The sequence below is a fragment of the Coenobita brevimanus genome, chromosome 46, assembly GCF_032717465.1.
Source record: "Coenobita brevimanus isolate Jiangsu-jjx chromosome 46, ASM3271746v2, whole genome shotgun sequence".
NCBI lineage: Eukaryota > Metazoa > Arthropoda > Malacostraca > Decapoda > Coenobitidae > Coenobita > Coenobita brevimanus.
The window spans coordinates 3,358,192-3,367,461 of NC_136999.1; positions in this window are offsets into that span (position 1 = coordinate 3,358,192).

The window sequence follows — 9,270 nt, forward strand, 5'->3', positions numbered from 1 at the left end:
TACAGGTCAGATACTTTTCGATCATACCTCGTATTTCTATCTGCAGTATCTGTTGCCAGATGCCTCAGTCCTGTAAGGGGTGGCCACAAGCAAATCGCCTCCATGTTGCCCAGTCTTCTGCCATTTCATTGCCCTCCCTCCAGCTCACACCCCCCTCACTCATATACCTCTCCACTCCATCTCTGCATCTCATCCTCAGCCTCCCCCACCCTCTCCCCGTCTCCACTTCACTCACATACGCTCTCCTCGTTAATCTCTTGCTCTCCATCCTCTCCACATGACCAAATCATGTCAGTGTATTTCTCCCAGTGGTTTCTATCACATCCACATCCACACCACAATGCTCCTTCACTTCCTTATTTATCTGTCTCTCCATGTAGCTCCACATGTCCCTTTCAGATAACTCATTTCCACTGCTCTCACTCTTGACTTGTGTCCTTCCAACAAGGTCCGAGCCTCACTTCCATACATTACAGTTGGTATCACAATACCGTACTATCATGCAGCGACTTTTACTTCCATGCTCACTTCCCTATTTCTTATTACTGCTTTCAAAGAACCAGCCACCTTTCTTCCTTGTTGTACCCTTTCAAGCACTTCACCCTCCAAACCTCCATCCTTACTCATCACACTACCCAAGTACTTAGTGTACTCACAGTCTCCATATTCCTGACCATCCATCCTCACTGTACATTCATTGACTTCATTTCTCTCGAAGACCATAACTTTGCTCTTCCCCACGTTCACCTTTAGATTCCATTTCTTACACACTCTGCCAAACTTATTCACTAAAGCTTGCAGATCCCCTTCTTCTTCACATTAACAACACAGTCTCATATGCAGACAACAATACAGGAAGTTTCCAAATGCTGCCCTCTTTCTAGGGCTGCTCCAATATCCACTGCTCTACCTTGTATCTCATTTATAACCTCTTCCACATACAGATTGAACAGCCATGGAGACATGACGCACCCCTGTTTCAATCCAACATTCAGATATAAAAATTCACTTAGTTCACTATCCACATGCACTGCAGCCTTAGCACCCTCATACATACTCTTCACGGCATTCAACAACTTACCATGTTCTCCATATAATAATCTTAGTATTTTCCACATTCCTTGTCCATCCACTCTGTCATATGCTTTCTCCAAAATCATGAAGGCCACATACAACTTCTTTCCCTTCTCCAGAAACTTTTTCTCTTCGAATTTTAAGGGGTATATAAAGCCAGTAATTTAGTAACTTATCTAATGTTTGTTTTTCCTTAGACTTGTTTAACACCTTTGGTACTGAGGTAAGTTTTGGATATTTGACTTCTGGAAGTTCTGTTGCTAATAAAAAGGTGTCTTTGGTTATTTTTGTAATCTGTTTCTTTTGTGCTTGCATTTGTCAGGCATTGTACACTTTACATTAGATATCCAAGCTGTGCAGCTTGCATCCTTTACCCCTGCCAAACCCTAAGCCATAATATTATCTTTGAGTCTCATCTTTTTCTTTCATCCATATTCATATTCCTACACCTCATATACTGTTGATTACCCCCCAGTCTCTTCATGTCCAAACCACCTCAGACAAACGCTGCCTCAGGCGACCACTGTTCATCTCTTGTGTCTGTGCTGGGATACTGCTTCAGGTAGGCGCATGAGTTTGCCATTAGTTAGTCTCATCATTTCGATGATATTTTTTATTTTTGCTGATATGCAATGAATATTTAAAATTTATTAGTAGGAGATGTGTGCTGTGGATTCTGCAGCCAAACCATTTGCTATAGTCATCACTGGAATTTCTATTTTTTTTTTTTTTTTTTTTTTTTTATAAGCCATAATCCATAATCCTGGAAGGGGTAGTCACAAATGAATCTCCATGTTACCCTGACCTCCATTTCTCCAACTCGCATCCTCTTCCCTCTTATACCCCTTTATCCTATCCTTCAGTGTCATCCTCAGTCTCTTACCCCCCTCCTTCCTCACTCACGTAAACTATTCTAGTCAGCCTTCCATTTTCCCTTTTCTCTACAAGTAATAGACTTTAACCTCGTGGCAATGAAACTTAACCAAAACTGAGTTAAATTGCCCTGAAGTTGTTAGTAAGTAGGGCATTAGAGATAATTTCTAACCCGATATTTGTTAAAGATGTCTTCCTAGGTTCTAAGCTAAGGACAAGTCTGCAGGTAGCTAGAAGAATTATACCAGTAAGATGTCATCGTAGCAAAGACGTCAATATATGATGGTCCACGTTCTGTTTATGCAGTGCGGTGCCTCGCCCTGTCGTTCATCCATTATTTGTTGATCATCGGACTTACAGTATTTCATGACACTGACTTACGATCATCCTTTAGCCGCCGTCTTTGGCTAGTATATGGTGATTCTCGGCAGATTTAAATGTTTGATGCTTCCCGATAACTTCCAATACTCGATTTTTAGCAAAGCTCACCATCCATTCAGAATAGTGCTGCTTTGGGTGTCAACCCATTCCTCCCTTCCTCTTCAGTCTTTCTTTCCTTAATTCTTTCATGTTCCTTCTGCCTGTGGGTGACTATACTTCCTCTTCTGTCTTTCCTTCATTCTTTCCTCTTCTTTCTGCCTACGGGTGACTACACTCCCTCTTCTGTTTTTTTTCCTTCGTTCCTTCCTCTTCCTTCTGCCTATGAGTGACTCTACACTGAGCGACAAGCCAAATGGTTTTCTGTACACCAGGTAACCATTTACTATGCTGAGTGGTAACCATATAACCAAATAATGGCACCTGGTGGTTTAGTGGGTTATTAAGGCGTTCCAATCGGATTGAGCCGGTGCAGGTTTATATTTGGCCAAGGGACGGTTGGGGCTTATTGCTCATGTAATGCCACTCTGATGAGTGAGGCTGGTCACTCATCTCAAATGTCAGGACCAACTTGCCTAGCCCCGGGCTCCTACGCTCCTCATGGAGCAACATAGGACTGGATGGTTGATGAAGAAGTGCTGACCAAAATTTAAGCTCGCCTGCTCTCCATTCATGTTTCAGCTGAGGTTAGTATACTCTAAATCTAGGGTGGAACTTAAGGCTTAGGAGGCGCGTGAACTTTTAACATTTCCAGTCTAATGACATTTACATTTTTGCAATCTTCAGACTTTTATTTTCTTTAGAGGAGACCTCGAACTGGAGAAGCTGTATGTAGCCTTCATTAGCCCATTCAGCATAAGCTGTGCAGTATAATGTGCAAAATAAATCGATAAGGAAGTGGTGGTAGGGACCCTTCTCAATTCATTTATGTCCGGTAAGTTAGCCGCCGAAAAGTGTTTACCTCGTTCGTTGATGTGTTAGTTATTTCCAATATGTTTTAAAAATTTAAAGAAAATTTATAACAAATCCGCTCGTTCCCCATCCTCGGCTGAATAAAATAGTTTGGCATTAGACAACACTATAGTTGTCCCGACCATGAAAGGTTAACAGTGACAACATTAACACTAGGGCGTCTATGGCTCGCTCAGCTGAAGAAAGCCCTTCGGAGTTAGCTGGATTAGAAACAGTTGTCCCGACGATGGGAGAGTTAGTGGGGTAGACAGGATCCAGACAATGGGAAAAAAAAAAAAAAAAAAAAGGAAACGAATTAGTCATCATAATCATCCTGCCATGCTTTCCCACGCAAGGGCGGGCTGAAGTGCAAATTCAGGTCCCTCATTCCCCTGTGTGCCTTGCCCTTGCATGATGCTCACCACCAGCGGTGACATCACCAAAAATCCTCCAGTCTCCTTTCGGGATTCGAACGGATGGGCAGAACGCAATATTTCCTCCACGATTGGCGCCTTAGTAAAACGAAATAGACAGTGCTAACAAGACTGCAGTATTTAAGTGCATCTCCAACAGCGAAAGGTGGGAAAAAGGTAAGCTGTTGTTGCCAGAATTCATGGATAGACAATAGAGATTTTCGCAACTGAAGGGGAAAAAAACGCTTGGTATTAGCCTCAAGCAAATGCCAAATCCATCCCCATCAGCAAAAAATGATAAACACACACGCACACACACTATGAAGAAAGCTGCGAAGAAAGACTAGAAAAACTGAACCTACCAACATTACAAGAGAGATGAAAAAGATGGAACTGATTGTGCTATATCAGCGGTTCTCAAACTTTTTTAGTGTGTGACCCTATTTGAAATATTTCAAGACTTCGCGACCCACAGGGTAATTAATCAAACACACGCACAGAGGGAGAGAGGTAGCGGGTATATAACCTATCGTAGTTATTATGAATATGCTAATAGTATAATAAGGATAATTACAATTTCGATTAAATAAATAAAATACATTGAAAGCATTAGGCCTATTCTATGTCCCTGCCACCCATCAAAATTCCTCTCGCAACCCACCTTTGGGTCGCGACTCATAGTTTGAGAATCACTGTGCTATATAAATGCATCCCGGGGAAAGAGAGAAGACATCATTGAGTGTATAACCCATGGGGAGGCATCAGCAAGAGGACACTGCAAAAAACTGCATAAAAGGAGGTGACAAAGACGTAATAAAATTCAGTTTCCCAACTAGGGCAGCTGATCAGTGGAATGCTCTACCAAATGAAATAGTGTGCCAAAATTATTTAAAAAAAATAAGGATATATGTGATAGTAATGGTTTAATACACGGGACAGTACGAGCTTGACTCATTCCTGTAAAGATACCATCAGTTGACATTTTGGAAAGAACACAATGGAGAGAAGCCGAACCCGCTGTTGCGAGAACTCATAATGATGTCTTAACCCGTCACTAGGCTTCTGAATGCCGATAAATGTTGCCCATTAATATCCGTGAACCTCCCGCCTCTCACCACCGTTATCCAGCAGTATTCAAAGCCGAAGGAAGCTGGCCGAGATTCATGTGGGGAGACTTAGCATCTTGTAACTTGGGTGGAGGAAGGGAAAAGAAAAAAAAAAGGGGAGGGGGAGGGTGAAAGAAAAAGTGAGTTCATCCCGCCCGACTTGCTTCGAGCACGTTCAAATGTCCGCTCAGTCACGCCCGTAAGTTACGCCCGGATCATTGGTCGATTTATACGGATTTTGACCCTCCTTTGAAAGCCCAAGTATTCTTCAGGCCCCAGATGGTTACGGATGACGGCCATTCTTCATAGGGCGTTCGTCTCAAACTTTTGTCTGCGGGTTTGAGGGATAGGCTATAGGCTTTGGCGGGATCTTGGGTTACAAATTAATGTCAGGTTTGGTTGACTGGTGTGTAAAGAAAACTATATTGTGTTAAGGAAATGAAAGGAGATTGTAGGATACCAGTAGCCCTATTGAGATTACTTTAGAGTTCATAGCACCTTTCCTTATTGATTTATTTTGCACATATTCATTATATATATATATATATATATATATATATATATATATATATATATATATATATATATATATATATATGAGATTGAGATACATTATGAACCCTCAGACCTCTGAAGGTTTCCTAGTGGCCAATAATATCGTCTGGCAGTAGCTAGAGGAAAACAGTATGACGTTAATCAGTAGAGTAGACTAATCATCCCTGTACAGTATAAGGGTTAGCTAGAGATAGTTCCGTAGCCCAAATCACGAGAGTAAAATGAAACTTTAAGACTGACAAAATTAACGTCAGAGGTTTTGTTTGCGCCTTATTGGAAAGGAAAAAACTATAGTGAAAATACGGCGAGATTGAAGGACCATAAGCACCATGGAAAGAAAAGTCATTAACCAAGGATGCAGGACGAAACTGTAGGATTCTTATAACTGAACAGGGGATCCGGAAGTACTACATATCATCGTCAGAAGGATAAATCCGTCATGGGTAACGCGCCATTATCCGCCATACAAAGCTGTGCCGTACTTAACCTAGTAAGGAGGAGATCCGGCCAGCTGCTGAAGAGACGACTCGGCCTCGCTGTTTTCCTCTCTGGTTCATGGGAATTTATTTACTTGTCTCATCCCGGTGAGTATTTTACAGGAAACGAACACTAGTACTCATACGGCAGTCTTCAGTTTAGCAGTATATGGGAATCGGAATACGGTACAAAAATGTGCCCATTAGTTGTAGCTTCGTTATTTTCGTCCACTCTTCGTCCTAAGAAATTGTGCATAATGGCTTGCTTAGTCGACAAGGATTAATCTCGATCTTATTTTATAATACAGATTTCATTGGGAAGTAGATCTGAATTCATATGGCAGGCTTCAGATTCACAGTTTTCAGAATATCGTGCAAAATCCTTGATTTGAACAAAATTTTTCGTTGCCTCAGTGTTTTCCTTCGCACTTTATCTTAGGCAGCTGAAGAGTTTACGTTGTATCATCCAGTATTCAGCTGTATCCTCCATTTTTGTATCAGGAAACGAAAATTAAATTCCTTTTCATATGGCAGTCATCTAATTCATCAAGGTTAGGGAATAAGGTGCAGAAATCGAGGCTCGTACAGAATTATAAGTTACCCGTTTCACCTTGCCATGGCCTAAATTTCCGTCCTTTTTCAGCCCATTTCATGTAAGCACTAGCATAATAAGAGTATACGAAGGCCATTAATACTTTCTTTTCGGAGCACTGCTTCGCGACCAACATTTTCTTATGCTAATCTGCTGTTGAAACTCAGTATTCACGATGGGGAGATGACAGTTTTAGGCCAAGTTAGAGTAAAACGAGTATAATTGTTGCTTCGATGTGTATTGCCTCCTAGTTCGGCTTAATAGAAATTGTAGCCTGTGCTGGCATCTCATCCACCATTCAGTTAGGCAACGATATTTCTGTTCATATGCATCTGCACGGTTGTCTTAAAATTATTGTTTTTAATACGGTGCAAAAATTCTTTGCTCGTATTCTCTGCTGAACTGTTCCCTCCCCTCCTGGGGTAAGGGGATCCCCTGGGCCCAGAGGAAGCAAAATACTATCCCCGTATTCTCTGCGTGTCGTAAGAGGCGACAAAAAGGGAAGGGGTGGTGGGAACTGGGCATCCCACTGCCCTCGAGAAAGGGTCTCCCACATATTTGGAGTGCCGACGCCGACTCTGTCAGTGGTGACCCCATGGGAGACACTTATCATGCTGACACTGCCAGCGCCGACTCTGCCAGAACTGACCCTGCATCATATATATATATATATATCTCTATAGATATATATATATATATATATATATATATATATATATATATATATATATATATATATATAAAGTTAACCTCTGCTTTTCCCCTTTTCCTCTCTGCTTTAGTACCAAACGTCTTTTGTCGCTTGGTGTTAGAATGTAAAAAGAATTAGAAGAAGCAGAAGAAGGATTGTGGACTGCAGGAGGAGAGCATCTTCAGCCTACCGTCCACCAGGTTCAGGTGAGTCTGGGGTTGTAGCTACTGCTACTACTGCTTCCCTTTCAGTTTGGTTGGCGGGAAATTGTGTGCTGTTCTTTGGCCGGTACTCTTATTAGACGACGGGATTTGTACGCTCGTGGTAGTTTTCAGTTTCACAGTAGCAGGTGGGGGCGCCCACCATCCACTCACTCGATGCAGTGCTGCTTTGGGTGTCTGCCCTTTCCTGTCTTCCTTCCTTCCTCTTCTGTCTTTCTTTCAATCTTTCCTCTTCTTTCTGCCTATGGGTAATGCAGGGGTTAAAAAAAAAAAAAAATCCCCATGAGCTGTTTCAGTATGTTGTATTTCCAATTATGTTCTTGTTTCCGTCATACAACTAATTTCATTTTAGGGGAATGCTTTTGTAGTCAGGTGAACGAATTTTCTTAATGGCTTTAGCTAGACTGCAAACGCCAGATAATTTTATTCAGATAAGAGTGCGTTGTAAGCGTCTGGAGGCGGCATTCTTGTGCGATTAGGAAGCTTACTAACACCCATTCTTTACCGGTTTATTTCTGATTCTGCCCCGTTACTATATTCTTGTGTTATTCGTGCAATCTGTTGCAATATTAAAGAGATATAAGAAACAAAAGAGAGGATAATATTGGGTAGTTTGGAAAGTAAATCGTTAAAAAGAAATGCTATTTGGACAACTAGATTGGGCCTGGTAGTGTTATATACCAGGAGCAGTTTAGATAAAGCCATTAGATTTCCTGAGACGTTCTGCCGTGAGACTGAAGACAGACAGTGATCTTAGGTAGAGAGATTGGCCTGAAGTACCTGATTAATCGATAGCTGACACACAACACAGATCTTTTCTTCCTGTATCAAGAGTCGTAGCTTTAGTTACCTTTGAAGATGTCGTAACGTCTCTTCCATGGCGATTTTTTCTGTACATTACGCCTCAGTATATTCTTGTGTGTTACGGATGCAAACTATGTCGACATTAAGACGATATAAATAGCCTACTAGAAAAAGTCAAAGTGTGATGTGAAAAACAGATCGCGTAGGAAAAGGTGCTGCGAGGCCTCCCATACCACTTATGAGTACTGCCTAAAGTTTCACCTACAGATCCCACCTGCTTTGCGAGGGACTTTTGGGTTAGGCGATCATTGGCTTAGAGAGAGAGAGAGAGAGAGAGAGAGAGAGAGAATTGTCTCCGGAAAGAACAAAGGGAATTTAGGAGTCTTGGGGTAATCTGTATTCCTTGTCACTCATTCCTTTATTCACCTAGTTAAACAACTCCATACTTCCTCCTCTTTTGTGCACACACCTGATTTGCGTACGTTACATTCTGCCAATTATGCTGTTATCTTCAGTACATAGTTGTGTCACAGCGCCATCACATAAGTTTTCATCCTGAGGGCCTTAATTCACTTTCTTATCTTCGTTCATTTCTTCTTCCTTCTGTATTTCACACACTCATACCTGCCTGGCCATCCACACAGCACCCCTGGTAGTTGGGACGACCAGTTCCGATGCATCGCCTTCCTTTTGGGGAAAACAGGTCCCGAGGAAGTGGGATTCTTTGTTCAAAAAATTTCATACCAAACGGTTTAATAATCTGCAACGGTACTGACAACATTGGTGATGTGACTGCCAATCCCATATCTAAAACACCATGTATAGAACCAAAGTATCGGAACTAACCATAAACAAATAAATACATAAATATAGATAGATAGATAGATAGATGGATAGACAGATAGATGGATAGATAGATAGATGAATAGATAGATAGATGGATAGATTGATAGATAGTTAGATATTATGAAGGTTGGTTCCGATACATTACTTTGTGCTTGACGGCATGGATATTCATTTTATACCTGCACAATTCTGTCAGATACAGGCAAGGTACTGCAGCAGCAGGACGGGCGTGTGTTGTGTCGTACAGTATGTGGTGTGTTGGACTGTAAATGATGTTAAATGAATGTGTT